The sequence below is a fragment of the Scatophagus argus genome, chromosome 12 (genome assembly GCF_020382885.2).
Source record: "Scatophagus argus isolate fScaArg1 chromosome 12, fScaArg1.pri, whole genome shotgun sequence".
Classification (NCBI taxonomy): Eukaryota; Metazoa; Chordata; class Actinopteri; family Scatophagidae; genus Scatophagus; species Scatophagus argus.
In genome coordinates this window covers 2839438-2861436 of record NC_058504.1, presented here as the reverse complement: position 1 = coordinate 2861436, position 21999 = coordinate 2839438, and the positions used below count along the sequence as shown (strand labels likewise).

Here is a 21999-nt window from a genome sequence, read left to right as displayed (position 1 = left end):
GAATGTTTCATATTGTACTGTGTGTGCCATTTTCAAAAACCGAAACGCCAACTGAAATTAACACCCCGTTCCAGTCTGAATTTACCCCCTTCACACGTGCACAGGGAGAAACAGGATCCCATTCGGTTAATCCTCGGGCAAACTGTTTGGACTGGAGGCTGGGATGTCATTTTAAGTGTATGAAGAAATTAATGCATTTTGTGTCCATGTTACCATAACCTACACCTGTTCAGAAGTTCCTATCTTTGCGTGCTTCATTTTCATTTTTGGACACTATGTGAGAGATGATTGTGTTGATTCAGTTCTAGTAGTATTAAAGCCGAAGTGGAGTTTTTATTTTTTTTTTTTTTGGCTTGAGTTGTACTCTATTCTTTCCTATCACAGTAAAACACACGTGTTGTATAGAGCAGGGAAAACCATATTTAGATACAACAAAACCGAATCATAATAACTACATATCAACCTATTGCAGCATCATGTGTCGTAACTGACCCAATTAAAATTTAATTCCAAAGAAAAGACAGTGCTGTTTAACAGTCGTGTGCTATTAATTTCATTACTGATATTATCTTTCGTATGCTGTAACTTTTTCTTGCCTTATATGCTGCTTTGTTCTGAAGGGCTTTTATTTTGAAATTACTAACTCAATTTCCGCTAGTTCCTACCGCGACACGGTACCAAAAACATAACGGAGACGGTGAACGTGGACGTAAACACAACAAACTGAAATAACGCTTGAATGACTGTTCAATGCGCTCTCCGAAGAGGCACAAGGTTAGTCTTCATAGCATATTGTACTGTTAATTTGTGTTTTATACTTTAATACAATTTTGTAATGTCACAACAACTTTTAATACTTGCTAAGCTGAGTTTGTGAGTGTTAACCTACGTGAATGAACGTTAAGCTAGGCTAATGCTTGAAGCTACATGCCTGTGTAGTTAATGTATTTTTGTGCTTTATGCATAGCTCTCGCGGTGATGTGGAGATTCGCAATAAATCAAAAATCAACGGTTCAAGCCTTTGACCATCTTTCGGTGGTGGTGGTGGTGGTGGTGGGTGGAGATGCTACATGTGTGTTAATCCGACAATATACTGCCATGTCTACTGTTGTTTTAGCGTGAAAAACTTAAACACGATAACATGCTGATTTGTTATTCATGTGTTAAGTACAATTAAGTATAGGAGTGTGTTTTTATGTATTTATTTATTTTTGCCACTGACTGGTTACAAATGCCATCCATGGTAACTTTGTGTGCCTTTCATTTCAGTCACCAGAAAACTCAGCTTTAATGATCCACCTGCTGGAGGAAACGAGCAGCAACAAAGGTGACAAAGGTGATTTAAAAAGTCTCAATGTCTAAATAGCGAAATGAATAATTTTGCATTTGAGTCAAAGTGTTTTGTACTCATCTCCTTCAGAGTGTGGGACAGGTAGCAACAAAATGTTTGTGAGATATCTGCATCTGTAAACTCCACTGTATACACAGCTGTATTGCAATGAAATGCAACATAAAGTGAGCATGTGAACGAGTGGAAAATGGATTTTGGTAAGAACGTTAACACTGTGCACCAGTCAGGTGATGAGAGTCAGTGTTCAGCTTTAACAACCCGAAATCACTGTGAGGTTTGTGTGGGTTTTCAGGGCTAAAATGGTTAAATGTAACACCTTATTCTCAGAGTGGCTCTTTCGCACAGTGGCACTGATATCTCCGCTGCACAGTCCTTCATTGTGAATGTGTGTGTATGTGCATGTGAGTATCTGTGTGTGTGTGTCAGTGATTGGTTTCTGTTTTATGGACTGGCTAGCAGAGTGCTAGTAATCCGTAGAAATAAATCTGCTTTATTTGACCTTAGTGTTAACTCCAATAAAATACACTTTACTGCTGGGAGGACATACACACACACACACACACGCGTGCACACACACACACTCACGCACACACACACACAGTGGCCTGCTATCAGGTCATAGCTGGCCACTTGACAACATTTATAAGGACAAAGAGAGGGAAACCTTCTCTCCACCAGAGTCCACTCACATTCCTTCGGCATATGAAAGTGTGAACTGTTGTCCTGCACTGACACATTACACACAGGAGCACTAGGGCAGATAAGCACACACACTTTACTCACCCTTTGAGAGTCTACCACATATTTCTGTACGTTTTCCCTTTAGTGATGCAGAAAGTCTCGTGCGATCTGTGTAACTTCATTGTCTCATGCAGCTTTTTAAAGTTACATTCCCTTCATCTTATTTGATTGCACGCGTTGGTGAGCGGTCATGACAGAAAACATGTTGTAACAATAAAGGTGCCACAGCTCTGTATGAAATGACATTTGCATCAGCCAGTGGGGGCAACAAACCCGTGGGATGTGCTCATAGTGGCCACAGTTAGAGTGAGAGGCTTATCAAATATGGCTGAATGTCTGTGAAGCAGTGACTTTTCTGAAGACACTCATTCTGAAATGACTCTTTTGTGTTCAGGGATGTGTTCAGAAGGGGGTCTGGGGTGGCACTTGTGGGACCTTAGTTTGAAGCAACTGTTTGATGAGTATTTTTGTGTGTTGTGTTGTACTCACTAGGACTATTTTTCTTTCAAATGCACTTAATGCAAGGTGCTTTGAATAAAATGAATGAATGTAATGAGAAAAAGCATCCGCAGAATATAAGAGACTGTAATGCTAAATGGACTGTAGTATATAGTGCTCTTCTAGTCTGACTGACCACTCAGAGCACTTTACATTCGTGGACTCATGGCGGGGGATACCACCTGCTCAGTTTGGGGTTCAGTGTCTGAGGACACATTGAGATGTGGACTTCAGGGGTCAGGGTTTGAACCACCTCTTAAGCCATTTTGTAAAATTTAAATAAATTAGAAATGGTAAATTAAATTAAATAACTAACACATGCATGGTCTACACACCAGGAACAAAAAGGAAGTTTGAAAAACTTTATTGGTCTTTATCTTGGGAACTGAGTCTATTAATATCACTACCATGATCACTACTGTTTGAGTGGCAAAAAAGCACAAAAAATATTCCTTTAGAGATCACCTGTCCCACATCCCATTACAGGAGAATGCAGCAAATTGTTTTTTAAATAATAGGTAATTATTACTTTGAAATATATGACTAATTGCAGTGTCCTCAGGACCACTGCTAACTCACTTGTCCGTCCACTTCATGTCTTTACTGTCAAAAGCGATCGTGTTCCTGTCACAGCCAATCACAGTGGAAGAAAGACCTCATGATTAGGACAAGATGTTCCAATCTGAAGAGCTCAATCTTGGATAATTAAGTCAAACTCTCTGACAATTATAACACCAATCCACACCGAGTGCTGTCTCTGCCTCGTCTTACAGAATCATCTCTTTATTGTAAGCTCATGGAATTTGAGGTAGAAAATTAAAATGTGTATGTTTGTAAGTTAGTATTCATGCAAGTCATCCTTCCAGACCTCTCAGAGTCTGATTAAAAGAATGTACTGAATGTACTAAAAAAAAAATAACCAAATGGTAGCCTCACTAAACACGTGCACTCCTCAGACATTATATTATATAATAAATAAATAATTTACAACATTATTTAATTTTGTTGTTTGTTTCCTGGATCTGTGGTACTTTGGTTATGATTATGAAGATTTTACTTTGTTTGTGGAGTAATTCAAAGAGGTGTGCCTACAAGCTCTCAGATGACGTTTTGATGTTGCCAACAAAAGCCTTTGCAAAACAGGGCACATGTGAAGAATAGACAGCAACATTAGAAAAATGGAATAAAAAAGAGATTAGCTGGATTTGTTTTCATATGCACACGGATTTAAATGCAACTGAAGCTGTCACATTTATACTCGAGCACGAAGGAAATGTCCTAACTTTGCTGACTGCTCCTCACTTTATTATCAGTGGGAACATATAATAGAGAGAACACACACACACACACACGTCAAGTATAACATCAGAGCTCCAGGCAGAGAAATGTGGCGTGTGTGCAGCAGCAGAAAAAAGCAAATAAAGCAAATAGTGTTATCAGTAATTTAACAGCAGGCTGATATGGCCTATTGATCTGTCCACTGGAATCTTTTATCTCCACAACACAATGTATCCATTCTGCTGTTTATGACCCCCCCCCCCCAAACCAAACCCCACCCCCCTACTGCCACACACACACACACACACACACACACCCCCCCCCCCACACACACACACACACATACACACACACACGCACACAGTAAAACACAAGGCATCTCGCAGCACACATTGCAAAGACACAATAACCACACAATACACACTCAAATATGGACACACCCAGAAGAGCAAGGCAACAGGACCAAGGCCTTGAGCTATACGTGAGTGTTTTAGTCTGCAGTAGGAGTCAACAAAGTCAAAAATTTAAATTCAGGACGCTCTCTTTTGTGAGATGATTAATTTCTAATCAGCTGCTTTGGCACATTAACCTGGGGCTGGATGTGGCATAAGATACAACAGTAAAACATCACATGCGAATAAGGCTGTCGTCAAAAACCGTATCCCTGAATCAATAGTATAATGAAGGCACTGCAGGCAACAAGGCTGGATAGGCTTAGTTTTGCTACTTAACCTGCTGAATTGATAATATATGTAAACAAGTGCGTCTCTTTAAATAATGACTTTGCTTATGGCACATTTCCAAACATTTCTAAATGTTTTTATTTACTATGTGATTATTCAGTCTATCATCTGTCTGTTTGGTTACGTTGGCCATGAAATGATGAACAGAAGTGCTCTCTCTTGTATTTTAAATAACAGTAAAGTCATGCTTCATTGTCTTAAAGTCCTGTAAAGCCTTGTGATGTTCGCCTGATGAGCACAGTCCTGTGTTGGGTGCTACTTAGTAACAGTAGAGACACTTTTGGTGTGATGTCGGTAAGTATTGTAAGTAATCCATCCATTTTCTGTACCACAGGGTCACAGGGGGCTGGAGCCTATCCCAGCTGACAAGAGTGCGAGAGGCGGAGTTCAACCTCCACTGGTCGTCTGTCAGTCGCAGGGACGACACACAAAAACAGACAATCACACACACCTAGAGGCAATGTTGAGCAGTCAGTGAACCCAATGTGCATGTTTTTGGGCTTATGGGAAGAGACTGGAGGAAACACAGGGAGAACAAACTCCACACAAAAGGGCCCAGACTGGGATTTGAACCCGAACCCTCTTGCTGTGAGGCAGCAGTGCTAACCACTGAACCACTCTGCTGCCCCCTTTCAATCTCAAATTCGGTACTTAACAGTAAAGTTGATTGGCCTAGAAAACACAGTTTTACTTAAGCTTTTTTGCTCTTAGTAGCAGGAGTTGAAATTGAGGATTGGTACGAAAGTTGTGCGAGCAAGTCTTGTCTGGAACGTCTCCCAAAGGTGTCTTATTTACCTGTTGTGTCCACTGGTAGGCCTACTTTCAGGAATAAATAAGGTGTTCAGAGGTGTGTGTGTGTGTGTGTGAAGTCATGTAGAGGAGAGATAGATGGATGGAAGTCATGTAATTGCTTCTAAATGAATAAGTAATGAGTACACAAATGTCATACTTACTTTGGTAAAAGTGAAAATCCCCCCCAAAAGTACTTGAATGAAAATTTTATAAAAATTACAACTAAAGGAGGAAATTTAAACACGTTTACACATTTACGTGCACTTGGGATGACTGATTGTCAGTCTGGCCACTTAGCACATCTAACATTTTTTAAAATCTGATTGCTGATGAAATAATTTAATTTAAAATTGTGCCACTTGGGCTCTGATGCAGCATTCACTCTGCAAATTGTTCAGATTCAACTAAAGCTGTCAAATATATCTAGTGGAGTAAAACTAGAGGAAAATAGAAACACTGAAATAAATTATCTCAAAATGGTTATTTGGCTTAATGAATTTGGTAACATTCCATCACTGTATTTACAATTTTCAGCTACTTCGTCTAACATGTCCATGAACATGGACTCCAGGGGCTGGAACACAAGCAAACATTTATATGCATTATACAGACATAATGACATTAATACCGGATTGGTTGATCAGGTGCTGGAGACTTTAGTTTGTGGTTCACGAGGTCTCCAGTAACAAAGTGTCACACAGTCAGACACTCAGCAAGAGACTTTCAGTACCACAGACCACAGCGCCTCCACACTGTGTGTCCCACTAATACCTGACGCACACACGCACACAATCACACACAATTCTTTATCGGCTCTATTCGTCCATTCTATCCATCATAGAATTAAACGACATGCACTGTAGTTAAAATGCCCAATAAATCCATGTTCATCAAGCACTGTGCAGCAATTAAATCTCCTTTATGGCAGCTTCGTTGCCAGCGGCAGCCGCAAACCTTTTGTTAATTAAGATCATCCCATTAAGACACTAATTAACAATTAGCATAAACATAATTAGTGAATGCTGACATTTGGCATACCCCATTGTTAAAATAATTTCTAGAAATTGCCCTCAGAGAGGTTTTTTTGTCAGAGGAGGATAATGGCACCACTTTGTCACACACACGCTCGCGCGCACACACACGCAGAAGCAGCAAGCTAAGTAGCTAACTGTCATGGTCTGTGTGTGTGTGTGTTTGTGTTTGTGTGTGTACCTAATTGATACAAGTGAAGGAGTTTTCTGTCAGTTTTTCTTGTCTTTCTAACAGCTTTCCTCATTCCTCTGATCCTTCCTTGTTTTCTGCTGTCTTTTGGTTTATGTTACCTTCCTAAGGTAAAGTTCACTGGATGGAACTGCATGGGTGACACTGATTATGTGGGAGCAGTACTGTTTATCTCCTCCACCCACAACAAATCCACACCTGTTTTGAATATCCACGCTCAGAGACGGGCTGAAAGATCTTCTGTCACAGAGAGCAGCGAGAGTTTGGATCTCATGGTCTCGACCAAGTAGTTTTTGTGCCCAAACTTAACCAAAGTGCTGCTTGAGATTGGCCACGTGTTACCAAGGCTTTCTGCATCAGACACGCACAGATGCTAAACCATCTGCATCTGCATGACGTCTCGAGGTAGCATGTGATGACCTGAGATGAGCACCGAGCTGACTCCACAGCTGCCATACATCCAGTAAAATAATTCAGATTTATTCATTGGGTGACACAAAATTGTGAGAGTGAGAGTAAAGACTTTGCCGGTAGCCAACACTGGCCAAAGCATTCTGATAGAAAACCAGCTGAGTGATACACACACACACACACACACACACACACGCTGACCAGTCTCCTATCATCTCTTCTCTCCTCTCCAATGGGCAGCAGTCTTTAGAAAATTAACTTTGAGAAGTCTTGAAGAGACATACAATTCATCACACGCAACTCTGTCAACCACAACACTATTGGGGTGTGTGTGTGTGTGTGTGTTGCAGTGATCGCCCTTACTGTAGGTTTGGCGGAGTTGGCGGTGTGTGTGCATGTCAGTGTGTTTGTGTGTGTTGCCATCTACAGAGGCTTTGATAAATGTGTCTCTTTGGTGGTGCGTTTCAGGCAGACTGTGTGTGATGGATGGAAAGAAAGCAGCTGCTAATATGTGGGATGGAACTAAACACTGCTACACTGCTATCACCTACACCCATCCCACCATTAACACATCAGCTATACATACACAGTACAAGAGGCCACCACACACAGCTGTTTGTGCTTAACAGGCATTATTGTTAGTCCTGCAGTTTCTTGACTACAAACTTAAAGACCTAAATGCTTCTATCAGTGTTTCTCAGTATGTACCTACTGTGTTCTTCAACCAAGTTACATTTCTCTCAGATATAAAATGCCTTTAAATTAGCATGTAGAGCTCACATGTTGTGCATTTACATCTAGTGAGAAAATCTGTGTGTCCAGTGAGATTGTGGTGTGAATTTGGCTGCACAGCCTGGAGACAAAGGGTCAAGATTACGTTCATCACCATGTCCTGTGCACCACAGGACTGTTGTGACTCGAATGTCTTCTTATACGATTCCACAGCTGCCATCTACCTCCACTAAACTGTGAGTGAATTGATGATGGAGATTATTTTATTAATGCATGCTAAGAGAAATGGCAGGGCGATGAAGTTCTATACGATGTATAGAATTTGAGTTTAATGATGTTATAGGACAAGTCTGCAGTGTTTTGTACTAACACTACAATATATGCTAATGTATTAGCATATGGAGTGGAAGTGGTAGATAGCTGGTGTGTTTCTTAGTAGAAACTGAAGGGATAAGGAATATAAGATAAGATGAGTCCAGGTGTACTGGCGTGTTTTGCACAGTTAGTAACTTGGTGTCCATGTAAAAACACAGATGCATTGTAATGCACCACAGTTATCGTGTTTCATCTTTTCAGATTGTTCCTCTGTCCTAATAGTTTCCCTTGAAGGAAACTATTTCCTTCCCTTGAAGGAAACTATTAGGACAGAGGAACAATCCCTTGAAGGAAACTATTAACATATTTTAAAATCATCTGTTGCAACATGATCTTCACAGGTACGTTCAGTCTCTGTTGATGTTAGCAGCCCTTAGACAGATGCAGCTCACTGTTGTTGCCTGTTGAGTATACACAAAAGGTTTTTGTGATTATCTTGGAGCACATCTTGAGGTCAATGAGGTCCCTGTGACCTTCCACCCCACCCCCAACACCTTCACCCTGCCAAGCTAACAGAGACTTCACTGTCAACACTGAGGTTCATATGCACTCACAGTAACAGGTTTGGATTTAAACTGCAAAGAAAATGACTTTATGTATCTGACTGTGTGTTTCCCAGGATTTGTTTCTTACTGAAGAGCTGTTCTCAGTGAAAACCCTGATATTTGAAGATAGTGAATACCGTCTCTCAGTTGTGTTGCTTCATTGCAGTCGTACCTTCAGTGTCAGTCTAAGGAGACTATTGATTTTAATTAGCGTCTGCCCACAGGGAGCTGGCTGCTGATTGGGGAAGAGTAGGATGTCCTCAAAACTATGATAAAAATCACACACACACACACACACACACACACACACACACACACACACAGAGCTAATTATTAGGTTTAATCAGCGGTGGAATGGCCGTAGGTCCTGTCCAAGGTGCTTAGAGGTGGAAGAAAACATGGAGAGAGTGAGAGACAGAGAAGGAGATGAGGTACTAATTGCAAACAAGGTTGTCAAAATTTTCAACAATTTTCAACCTTATACTTATTTAACTAAAGCACACCCTTCAGTAAATACTTAAAAAAACAAAAACAAACAAACAAAAAAAAAAACGCTGATGTTCATATAATGACAGTCTCAAAGACTGGACATCAACAGTTCATTTTGTTACCCAGAACACTTAAGGTTCTTTTAATACAGCAAAAACTAGTAGTAACGTTTCAAATTGAAAACTGATGAATAATATCTGCCAAAGCACATATGGACCAATTAGCCTTTTATTGCTTGATGATGATATTACATGTTATCTTCATTACTTTTAAGTCAACCTTTTTCCGTTTATGGGCTCAGTATGGATGGGGGCAGGTTCCATGCAGGCTGTTAGCAGTTTTAATCTTCCTTTAATACTGATTAAAGGAATATTCCTGGGTTAAATGTTTTAACTGCTTCTGTCAAGCTAATCCACAGACAATGAACAGTATTTCAGTCTGAGTGAATACAGCCTCAACAATTACCTGTTTTTTATACTGAGCAAAGGAAACAAACCATTGCAACAAGGTTGGTGGTTTTGCCCTGCTTCCAGGCTTTATGCTATGCTAAGCTACCCACCTGGCAATTCTAGCTTCATACTTAATGCACAGACCTGAGACTGGTATATTCTCATTTAACTCGCAACAAGTGGATATGTTTTCCACAACCGTTCGAACTATTTCATAAAGCTGCTGGAAGACTTTTATTGTGAAACGTCAGTATAGTAAATGTTGAGTTTCACTTACAGAATCATAACTATGTTTGACAAACTGCTAATGGAAGCAACTTAAAATGATGAGTGGTGAAAAAGGTATGTATGTGTAGGGATGCTGTTTTAATGCTATTAATGCTGTGGAAATGTACACTTCATTGAATTTCTCAGAAAATTATCTGAAAAACATACATTTGAAAAAGGAAGTTAAGTGTATTTAACATGAGCCTGTTTGAAAGTTACTCTTGTTTTCTCTCAAGTGTCTCTTCTTCCTTCCTTCCTTCGATTCATTTGTTTCTTTCCAAACTGTTTCCTGCTTCATGGTGTTGAGAAAATCCAGGTCCATCCGTCTCTTCCTCTTTTCATCCCTCCATCCACGGCAAAACTGTGAGAGCTGTGTTTTGACGTTCTATTTGTGCTGTTAACCACCAGGAAGTGTGACATATAGTCATAGTGTGTGTGAGTGTGTGTGTGTGTGTGTGTGTGTGTAATATCCTCGTCCAATCAGAGCGTGAGGTGGACTGGATCGCTGTCGCTACACAATTACTGTCAAATGTCAATTTCATGGAGGCAATATTGAGGAGATTAACACTCATGCACACTTTTGCACACAATCTGACACACACACAAACACAGAAACACACAGACAGGCATAAAGAACTGAAAGACAAACACCAGGAAACACACACACACACACACGGCAGAGACAGAGTGAATGTTAATGTATGGCCTGAGGAAGGGTGAAAGTGAAGGTGACTGAGTGCTGTCCAGGCTAATGGAAAGCTAGCCGACCTTAACCCTATCACTGAAAATCACCTGCGCGCCACAAAATAGCTGCTAAACACACCTCATCATATACCACTCCACATACTGTAATTCACATCTCAGATGACCTGCCCTGGTATGCACCTGCCAGCCTGTCCTGCAGCTTCTCTGCATTTAGCTTCTTGTTGATTTACTCTCATTGACAGCTAAGACCAGGCTTCAACTTTCAATGACCTCAACAGTGACAGCGAATTTTTGCATTAAAAATAAAATTGAAAATGAAAATGAAACATGAACTTAAAGAGGAAACGTTAGTGTTGAAAACGTCATGGCACTGAAACAAATATTTGGCACTGAAAAGTTGCTGGATTACAATGAACTTTTAACTGATGTTATGCTGGTTAGCTAAAAAAATACTTCCTGCAGTGTGTCAGCAATTTTAGCTAATGTTAGCTAATGTCAGCTGATCAACTAATGTTAGGTATTATGGACAACAACAATAGCAGACTGAAACACGTAGTTTGAAATGAACTCTTGAAAGTCACTGATTAACGTCCTGCTCTGTTGAGGCCTGTGATTCGTGGGGCGATGGAGATGGTGGCAGGTACAGGAGGGGAGCCAAGGGCTAGAGAAATGAGACAGACATCAACATTGGGGTAAACTGTGTCAAGAGACAAAATCTGGTCGTCACTCATCTCATGGAGGTGCTTGTAGAAAGACAATTCGTCTGACTATTGCCTCTAGACACGGTGGTGCAGTGGTTAGCACTATCGCCTCATAGCAAGAGTGTTCCAGGTCTGGGCCCTTCTAGTGGGGTTTGCATGTTCTCCCTGTGCCTGCGTGGGTTTTCTCCAGGTACTCCAGTTTCCTCCCACAATACCAAAAACATGCACATTAGGTTAATTGGCTACTCTACATTGCCCCTAGGTGTGAGTGTGAGTGTTCCATGCACAGATATTGTGGAAATAAACACTTAAAGAAAAGGTTGGCACATAACATGAGTTGTCTAAAGTTAAGGTCCATGTTCAGTGCTTGTCATAGAAGCTCGACTGTAAATAATAAAAACAATGATGGCTGAATTCAATTTAACTGCTTCAGTTTCATGGTTATTTTGTTATTTTTATACACAATAAATTATTTTCTTTTATTATTGTTATTATTATTAGTAGTAGAGGTAGTATTAGTAGTACTAGTAATAATAATTATTATTACTAACATTGTTATTATCTGTATATTATCTTAATTAATATATTATCTTAATTGTTAACCTCTTAATGATTTGCATTAGTCTCTAAACGCTTCTTAACTTCCTTTGTTTTGTCAGTCCATTGTAAAGCACTTTGAATTGCATTTAATTGTTGGAAAGGTGTTAGATAAATAAAGTGACTGATTGACTGGTTCATGCTGGGTCACTGTCACACTGCCATTGTTTGCTGAGACACTAGAACAGAGCAGAGCCATCATTATTATTAATACTAACACCTGTACTTTTCCCACCAGTCTACATGTGTGTGAAACATTTTACAACAACACTATGAAAGCTTCTTTTTGTCCAGTTATGACGGTCACATTCGTGTGTTTGGTGAGGTCTTGGTGAGAATGTCCACACCAGAAGAAGCAACAGCAGTGGTTGTTTGCTCAAATTAATATGGTGTTGTTATCTTGATGACAAAGCACCCAGCAGACCCCAGCACAAACTGGACTGCAATAAGGTCATTGTGCAATGATCCTCCGTCTCCTAGTGCAAGCAATGCCACCTCCCTGTAAGGTTGGTTAGGTTTGCTCAGCAGTGAAGTTACTTGTTGCCCCTTAAAAATGGCGTGTTTAATCATAAAACAAACCCACCCTTGTGATTTCGGCACCTGTTTCTTTTAAACTGGAAGTTTCTTTTCACATGTGGTTACTCTGGTTAATCTACAGAATAGTACACAAGGGTCAACCCAGCAGCGGCTCAGAGCAGGTACGCTCATCACTCTTTTGCTGCAGTCATTACTCTGACACAAACACCACACACACACAATCACTTTTTCATATGGTCTATCAGGGTTGACTCTGGGCTTCAAAGCTTTGTTCTGAGTGATTGACTGACCACTGACAGCCTGACTCTGTGTGTGTGTGTGTGTGTGTGTGTGTGTGTGTGGGTGGTCTGGAGTTGTCAGTCTACCTGACAAGTACATTTAGCGTACCTGACTGATCCCGCAATTCATTATGGGAGGTTTTCTTGCTGAATAAAGCACTCTGAACATTGACTGTGGTGTTAAGTAGGTGTCACACCACTGAGGTTTGGATGCTCAAGTCTGCTGGACTCCATTCAGGTCACAACACACTGTATCTGCTAACTGTAAGATCACAAAGAGCATAAAGAGTAATAATAGAAAAGCCTTCACACCCGATATTTTCACATACAGAGATTGATGGCATCAAATTAGATATGGGTGTTGGCTTAACTCTCAGCATCAGTTGGCTCAGTAACATCAGTTCGAGAGCTATGTATGTCTAAGGTAAGACTAGACACCATAAAGTGCTCACCATATCAGACCATCAGACCAAGTAAAGCAGTAATAACAAAAACAATGTCACTCTGCCATGAACACAGCACATGAACACAGAAAATTATTATCACATGCTTTTATGTGCAGGACAGCACATCTCTTACATGTGTTAGACTTTTATTTTGTTGTGAATGAAATCAGTGCAAAATCGAAAAAAATGAAACAATAAATTAAAAAATAAAGAAGCAGATGTAAGAGCCAGAGTCATATCTGTCTGCTGCTTGGTGTTCTCCATTTAAGAGGTTGTGCAGTGTGTCAGTGGGCAGCGGAGGCTGCAGGCTGCAGGCTGCAGCTAAATCTGTTCCACATCTTGTCTACTGGCCACAGTCTTAAATCTACAACATTCTGTTGAGCACAGCTTTGCTAACCTCAGACAGCCACCTCTGTGGCACCACTATCACTCACTGTGTGTGTGTGTGTGTGTGTGTGTGACCAGACCATACTCCAGATAACCTGATGTTATTGATGCTCAAGACCACAGAGCCACTGCTATCTACATGTGCTGCATAACACAGGTGCACACACACACTCACACACATGCGATGAGGCCATATTAACACCCACTCGGGTCTGACAGATTTTGTTGGACAGCTCCCACGCTCTGTTTATTTCCTCTTATGTCACTCCTCTCCTCTCTTTGTTTCCTCTTCTCTCCACTCCTCCATTTAGACCTCTTTCTTTTCTCCTTCCTTCCTTCCTTCCTTCCTTCCTTCCTTCTTCATGTGTCTTGACTATTCTTCCCTGTCAGTGCCTTCTCCCCCCCCCTTTTCTCTATTCTCTCCTCCTCTCTCTGCTGCTGTGCTCTCATCTCTGGGTCTCCCCAAAAGTTTCCCTCCTTCTCCTCTTTCTCCTCTTCAGTCATTTCTCCTCTTCCTCTCTACATCCCCCTCTACACTTTCCTCACCATTCTTTCCTCTGTCTCTCCTCCCCCCTGGCTTTCCCTCCTCTCTTCCTCCTCTCCTCTGTCTCTCCTGCCCATTTATCTAAATCTGTGCTCTCCTTAACCACTTCTTATCAGAAGTGGCGGTCGCTCTCCATCCTAAACGCACCGCTCCAGATTTTAATTTTCTTTAGATTAATGTCCTCCTCTCTTCTCTTAATGCCTTCAGCCTTCAGCTATCTGGCTCCCTGATGTCTATCAGCGTGCACACACACACTCAAATCATTATATGTGCACACGCATACACAGAATTTCAGCTGCTTAAATACACACATTTGTCTCCTCTTTGCTACACCATCTGCACACTAAGACCAAACACACACACACACACACACACACACACACACACACTCTTTTACAACTAGCCGGTCAAGAAAATGGAATGGAACAATTTTCTCAAATTTCCTGTAAATTAGAAAGCCCGAGATTTCTCTGTTAAAACAGAACACGTCCCCAGAAAACCCATCCCTGAAATCTTCTCATTACAACAGAGCCGACCGAACACAACAAGCTAGGCCAGAGCAGAGCAGATGAAACAGAACAGACCAGATCAAATCAAACAGGACCAGAGATAGATTCCAGCATTAGCCCCAGACACAGCCTGATACCAACAGCCCTCCAAGAAGCCTGTATTAAAATATCAATCAGATACACATATGTAAACTAAGATGTCCATTTTATGTCATTTATAATTTTATCCAAAATTTCCAGCGGGGTTTTCGGGTTGCCCGACAGAATTGAACTGCCTGTAGCTGCAGCCTTGTGACGACTTTGAGGTTCTTTTCTTATGCTTTGTTTCACATATCAGAAACAGCAGTTTGATTAACAGGTAGCAGCTATTGTGAATTTTGAAAATAAAATATCTATAAGATACCTGCCAGCATCCACTAAAGTCTGTGACAGTGGAAGATTCTCTAACTATGTCACCTTCAAGCTGCGCTCAATTAAACTTTAAACGAATTAAACTTTAGTAAACATAAACTTTTTTGCTTGTTTTGTTTTGCTTCAGTAATCTCATTAGTGTCATTTGCAGCAGCTGCAGGCTGTTAGGTTTTCCTGAAAAAGTTTCTCATCCCCAAACAGCAGACAGACACAATTAGCGACAAGCTGCTGGTGGAGCTTTTAGCCGCTAACGAAACGGATCTCAGCAGTTGGTAGAGACCATAACAGAGCTAAAAGTGAGTGAACATTGGAGTTACATTCATCAGATGTACACAAACATGATTCCAAGTTAATGATGATATTGCTCCATATTTGCTGGGTGTATAAATAGGCAATTAAAAATAAAAAATCAATTATTCAGTTCTTCTGCAGCCAAAGGACAACCTGTTATATTCAAGATGTCACGCCACATTAATTACATGCAATTATGCTACATTAATTAAATTCAATTATGCTGTAGTAATTGAATTAAATTTCTATGCTAATTTGATGTGTTTCCATTCATATAAAATACTCCTTCCAGAAAAACAAAGTGATATCCACCACTGATGGTGTTCATAAAGTCAGGCTAACTCACAAAAAGAACGTCAATGAATAAACAAAAGCAAAGTACAGAAAAGTGTGGAAATGTGCTGCCCAACTTTTCTCTCAAGTTAACATAATCTACAGGAGCTTCTGATTTTCTCTGTGGAACTTATTAAAGCAGTTTTAAAGGAATTACAATATCATGTTTGAATAAATACCTGACTTGTTCCACTCTACTACATTAAGATAACACTTTGTTTAAATTTATTCATTAAATCCTTTTATGGAGAAATTTCTCTGTCTCACAGAGGTTTTATATTTCACTATAAAAAAATCTTGCATGAATTTAGTGGAATCAGCTAATTTGTCATTAACTGTCTCTAAATATACAAATTTTATTTAGTTAATTTAACAGTTTTTATTTTCAGAACACTTCAGGACTCATAAACATGTGCTCTTCAGACTTAAAGTCTTTTGTCTTAAAAGGATGAATGAATGTACCGTGCAGAGTTCAGTCAAATCATTAAATTAATTTTTCCAAAGAAACCCAATCAGCATATTTCCTACCATGCATTGTGTGAGAGTTCAGACTCTCCTGAGACTGAGATTTTGAAGAAGGCATAAGTAAAGGAAAGCTGCTGTGTGTCTTTAACACTCAAAGACATGTGGTCATGGCTGTTAGTTTTCATAATTATGAAATTGAAAATATGAAATTATGAAATTAAGCACATTACTGAAGCAAGATGAAAGATTAGCACTGAATTTGGTCACTATGGTCTTTTTCAGACTTCAAATAATAAAAAAAAATCCACTTTCACATACTGTCTTCATAGCAAAACTGGAGCAACCCCCCCCCCCCCCCATGCTCTGTTATTCCACACAGGATATGTTGTACTAACCTTTAAACTGCAGACTTTGACAAAATGAGAAATATGTTAAAATAAAAAAGACATTTTGATTTTTGGCTCAGATTTAAGCAATTCCATGTGAAGCGCTCTTCAGCAGGACTATCATTTTTGTAAAGATGTAACTGCATAATTACATGTAGGAATGATTATTTTTTAAGAGGGCTCGTAGGAGTGAATGTAACAGCAATACATTCTAATTAAGCCTGAGACTGACGAAAAGCAGCAATAAAATTAGCTGGCAATCGCTATTAGCAGAGTCTATTACTACACATTAGTAAGCCAAGGACACACACACACACTTATATTGTATGCCAGCGTATGCAGGCACTTTGCCTCCCTCTGTCTCTCCTTCTCTTGACACACACACACACACACACACACACACAAACACACAAATATCCCAGGCCTCTATAATTATTTTAATAGGATTTTCTCTCTATTCAGCCTGAGCGTGTTGCTTTAATAACACCATTACAACCTGAATATAACCTCAATATATTACTGCCTGATATCGCTTTGCAGCCCTGCCGCTGCGCTCTGTGTGTGTGCGTGTGTGTGCATGTTGGGGTTAATAAGCTGCTGTGTGTTTTAGAAGAGGCACTTGGCCTCGCTGCTCTCTCTCTTTGTCTCTGTGCATTGTGTGTCTGGTGGGGGAGGAGGGGGGGGAGGAGGAGGAGGGGGTGGCTGACAACGGCAGAATAGCCTCTGGAGAATAAAACACCGGTCATTGTTTTCTATTAGCTAACTCTCCTCTCTGCGTTCTCTAACCTCATCTCCTCATTTTACAGTGAAATGAAATTGGCTGGGGAAATGTGAATAAATGTATGTCCGTCACAGAGAAATACACTCCTCCTTTTATCTGGGCTACATATTAAAGCGGCTCCCACCGGCGCGCTCTTTTCTCCAGAATAATGTTTAATTCCCTTAAACATGAGAATTAATTAGCTCAGATCTGCATCTCAATGGCAGCGGCTGCTTGCTGTGGCCTTTCGCTGCCGCCTCTCCGGGCCCTGACACAAACACTGCTGCCACATCAGAACCCTGTAACTGCTTCAAAATGGGAAGAGAAGCCAGCCGGCTGTGCCGTTGTCGAACTGAATCAGCACATAAGAGGCGGCAGCGAGCTTCACTTCAGGAGAGGAGAAGTGGCAGTGAAGCAGTGAGGCTTCCACAGGACAGCTGTACAATAAAAGGAGCTGTTATGGACGAGGCCTCTAACTCTGTGGAAATAGCTTTGACTTCATCTCAGACGCTGTCCCTGTCAGCTCTGAGGCCACACTGTGCTTGGCTTTAGCACTGTGGTGTGTGTGTGTGCAGTGTAAACAGCTGAACAGTGTTTTCCATGAGCTGGTGCTTACAGGATGTGTGTATATGAAGCTACTCAGTGGTTTATCAGGACAGGCTTGTTGTGGAGGATGTAGAGCTCCAACAGCCGGCTGATTAACACAGTCGATCAATGGAGAATTAATTGGCAGTTTGTGTCACTTTTTGTTTTTCAGTATGTTTATTCTTAGCTTACAGGCTGTTTGAACACATCACCTTGGGCTGCACCAAACCATCTTTGTCTGGTTATCAGTAAGTAGGGATTAGTAGGGGTAGTATTTTTCACCTGGTTTTTCTTGTAGATCGTAGATGAAAACAGAAAGAGCCAGCTGTGACCCAAGAGAGCTGGCATCCATGTTACCTTTTGACTTGTGCATAAACAAAACCTCAGTTAATCACATTAGCTTGACTTATCTCCCAGGCCTATATACTATATGTGCAATATGATTTGGATGTTTTTGAGATGCGACATTGTGTGTTTGCGAGAACAGTTGCGAGCTGAAAAGTATTACGGTAGAATAACGTTTTCTTATATAGTGACAGTATTTGTATGAGGAAACTATTTGTGTCAAACATTGCGGCACAAATCGTCCTAAATCAACCGAACTCGTGTTGAGTTTCGTGTATTTCTTTTTATGTCGTGTAAAAATGATGGTTTTCTGGAGAGAAGAACTCACTGAGAATTTAATTGAAATCACAGAGTGAACCACGACATCCAGGAGCACTGAACTACATTTCCATCCAGATTTCCTTTACATAGCATTACAATATAATTCTAACTACCGGTTCTGCAGCTGTAATTTAACAGCCTGGCTGTCATTCTGAATCAGAATTTATTCTTAAATGCCTGCCTGCTTAAATAAGGGTTAGATTAAAGGAGACAAATTAGAGGAAAATGTTAAATTAAAGTAGAAAATAATAAAGTTATTCATCGGTGAGTTGTCAGTGTTGATCATCTCCTTTATCTGCAGTTTCATTGTCTTCATTCATTATCACAGCAATAATCCCACTATCACAGCCTAGTCAAAACACATTAACTACCTGGAATGACATTATCACTGTCTACTTCAATGACTTTAGCATGTCAGTTTGACCGAGAGGCATGCAGCCAATCCAACGCATGGCTGCGTCCCGAGGAGCCTGAGACAGCCAATCAGCTGTCAGAGCCACAAATGTCTCCTCCTCTTAGGCCGATGAGCAGCCAGTCAGTCAGAACTTGAACACAGGAGAGCTCAACACAGGTCAGTAAAAATGTGCTGCAACGCCTAAACTTATTTTGACATTACCAGAGGAGCTGCATATAGAAACACAAATTCAAAGTCAGTTGGGCTGGCTAGACAAAGTCTGTGTAACGTCCGACTGAGGCCATGAGCGAATGCTTGAGGCCGACTCAGTGCGCAGCAGGCTGCGTGGATGGCGTTTCTGTCACTGGCACATCTCTTCTCTGCTTGCCTGCATGTTGTCCTCCACTCTTTTGCTGATATTAGGATATAAGGATAGGTGGTCATCTTTTAATGTGCTGTAAATAAAACAATGCAGTTTCTGCAGCATACATTTTGACTCCTGCTCCACCCGGGCACCACCTCATGCTTTAACCAGATGAAGTGTTTTGAATCGGTGAGAGTGTCTCACAAGAGAAAGGGGACATGTGTGAAAGGGGACTCTAGATGTTCATATTTCATTCGTAGTTTGTATGATAAAACACCCTAAAGGGACGGTTCATCTTAAAATCGAGCTACATATACTCCTTCTCACTATAGTAATGTTTATCCAGATGGAGTTGCAGAGTTTTGGAGAAATTGGCTGTTGAGATGTCTGCCTTTTGTTGAATATAATGGAACTACATTCAAAAAAAGTTTGAAAAACTCAACAGCAATGTGTCTTGCCAGAAATCATGACCCACTTTGAACTGAACTATCATTCACATCCTATCACTGCACAGAAGGAAAAGTGCAGTGGCATTCCTGCGTAGTAATACAGAAAGAAAATAGTTCTCACATGAAGCTGTTCACAAGAAGGTCTATGGATGGATCTTACAAAGTTTTGTGCTGAGATAAGGTGCACAGACAGTAATACAAAGACAGAATTTTTCAACTTTGGAGGATTGGAATACATGCTCAGTGAAGGAAGACACTTTTGGAGAACGAGTGAAAAGATGTTACACACAGCCGTGCTATGAAATGACAGCGTGTCATTACTTAAAATTTGTTCATTAGAGGAAATGCTAAATGTATTCTTCAAGCATCACACAATGGCAAAGTGAAGCAGTAACCGAGTACTGAGCTCACAGAAAACGTAACAACACTCACCCACCTGCAAGTTCAAACCATGTATAAAGAGAACTTACCACGATCGAGAAATGTTTTTGAGTTTCTTTGGACTTCTGCATTTTTGCAAACACTCATTTTGTGAGCACAGCTACCTCACCATGACAACAAGACTCAACTTCAGAGATGTTGTTGATGACAAAGAGATGACAATGCCAGCTGTTTCCCTCTGCTATCAGGCTTTCTGCTAATCTCAGCTAATCACTTCCTGCCTCCAGCCGCGTACTTAACGAATAGCAATGACAATTCAAAATGTCAAGATATTTTTAGGCAAAAAAGTTTTTAGTAGCAGAAAACAGCTCTCTGGTGCTGCCATTTGTCTCAGATTCTGGAAGCTTCTGCTGCTCGTCATTAAGCCAGCCTGTTTTTCCACTGCTCCACCTCAGCGAATGGCAGATTATGATTTACTCTCACACATAAAACCCACTTGTTTTTTTTGCTATTAAATCTGTAAGACAAAGATGTTGTAACAATAGGCTGAAGTTTTATCCTTTTTTTCCTGTGGAATCTCCTACAGCATGATATGGATTTCACATCAAAAGATGGTTGTAAGGGTGGCAGTATAAGATGAAATGGAAAGCATTAAAATGTATCTCACACACATGTTGTACCAGCAGAAACAGATGAATACACAGTTAGATAAATATGTTCTTTGTTCTCTGGTTTAATTGTAATAAGAATTGCTTAAAAAAGTGGTTAAAATCAGAAGAATTGGATGATTAAAAGGTAAAAGTGTGTCCTGCTCTGTGAAAATGTCCCATTTGCTGCCTGCTGACTTCCATCTCAGCACACTGATGTCCAACTAATGTCAAACTCAGCAGGTGGTGAAATGTGGAAAAAGGTTAACAAATCGTTGTGATAATAATTCGTTTTTAGCGTATAACATCATTTCAGGGAGGGTACTGCTGGTGGGTTGCGTATCTCTGAACCATTTAAAGAATCGATTTGTACATTTTACATGTGTGCTGAACACTGTGATGTCGAGCAGACACATGATGACACAGATGTGGTCACATTAGATGACGATAACACTTGTTTACATGGTGCCAATTTATAGATTTTTCTTCATCTGCAGCTCATTTTAAAAATCTAAACGCAGTGCACTTCCCCGGAAAATTCATCGCAATGATTTATTTAGTTCAAAACAATTATTCCTTTTGTTACATTATTTTGTGTTTCTCACAAATTAAATACAGTGTACACCAATACGCGCCTATGAATAAACACTGAAGCTCCTCAGTATTTGAGAAGTTGTCTCGCTTCCTAGCTGGTGGGCAGAAAGTGAAGGGAGCGTCTATGGGACTACAAAGAGCAACTCACTCTGCTCTTCCAAGAAAATATAGACCCAAAGTGTAAATAAATGTTTTGGACAAACACAGTGAAAGTCTGAACAAAACCGGTGCAGGCAACTGAACAGATTCAAAACAGAACAACTCTGTTTCGTCAGACATGCGGCTGAAAAAGGTATCTGACACCCTTGCGGTCTAAACACAAAGAGTAACAAACGTGACTAAAGATGCGTTCCCAAACACAACTCGGCTTGACCCCTTACTCAACTAAGACAAAGTTTATTGCCTTGTTAACTCATTGCAGCTTCCACACTGCAGCCCCAGTGTGTTGTGGTCTTGGAGGCCTTGTTCAGACTGTTGTCCTGCTGAGCTCCTTTACCAGCGGTGCCATAGTCCACTCCTGTGACAAATGTAAGCCTTCATGCTTATGCTGAAGTTTTTTCACCCCTAAAAGCTTATCTCTGTTCAACTTAAGATCATCATAATTTGCATGAAAAAAAAAACGGGCAATGACTGATTCCCTTCATAGTGTTTCTAACCTACAGGCTAACAGGAAGCCT

General features: G+C 40.5%; 1 long non-coding RNA gene across 5 annotated transcripts; it reads left to right on the top strand.

Moving 5' to 3' along the window:
- The first annotated feature begins 664 nt into the window (after window positions 1–664).
- On the top strand, window positions 665–5522 carry LOC124068682. Of its 5 annotated transcripts, none has more exons than XR_006844961.1 (4): window positions 698–774; window positions 968–1053; window positions 1270–1327; window positions 4946–5522. It is a non-coding gene; the product is annotated as an uncharacterized LOC124068682 (long non-coding RNA). The 5 variants fall into 5 exon arrangements; XR_006844959.1 differs by having other exon boundaries at window positions 968–1072; XR_006844957.1 differs by lacking the exon at window positions 968–1053 and having other exon boundaries at window positions 665–774; window positions 4946–5521.
- Window positions 5523–21999: the final 16477 nt, after the last annotated feature.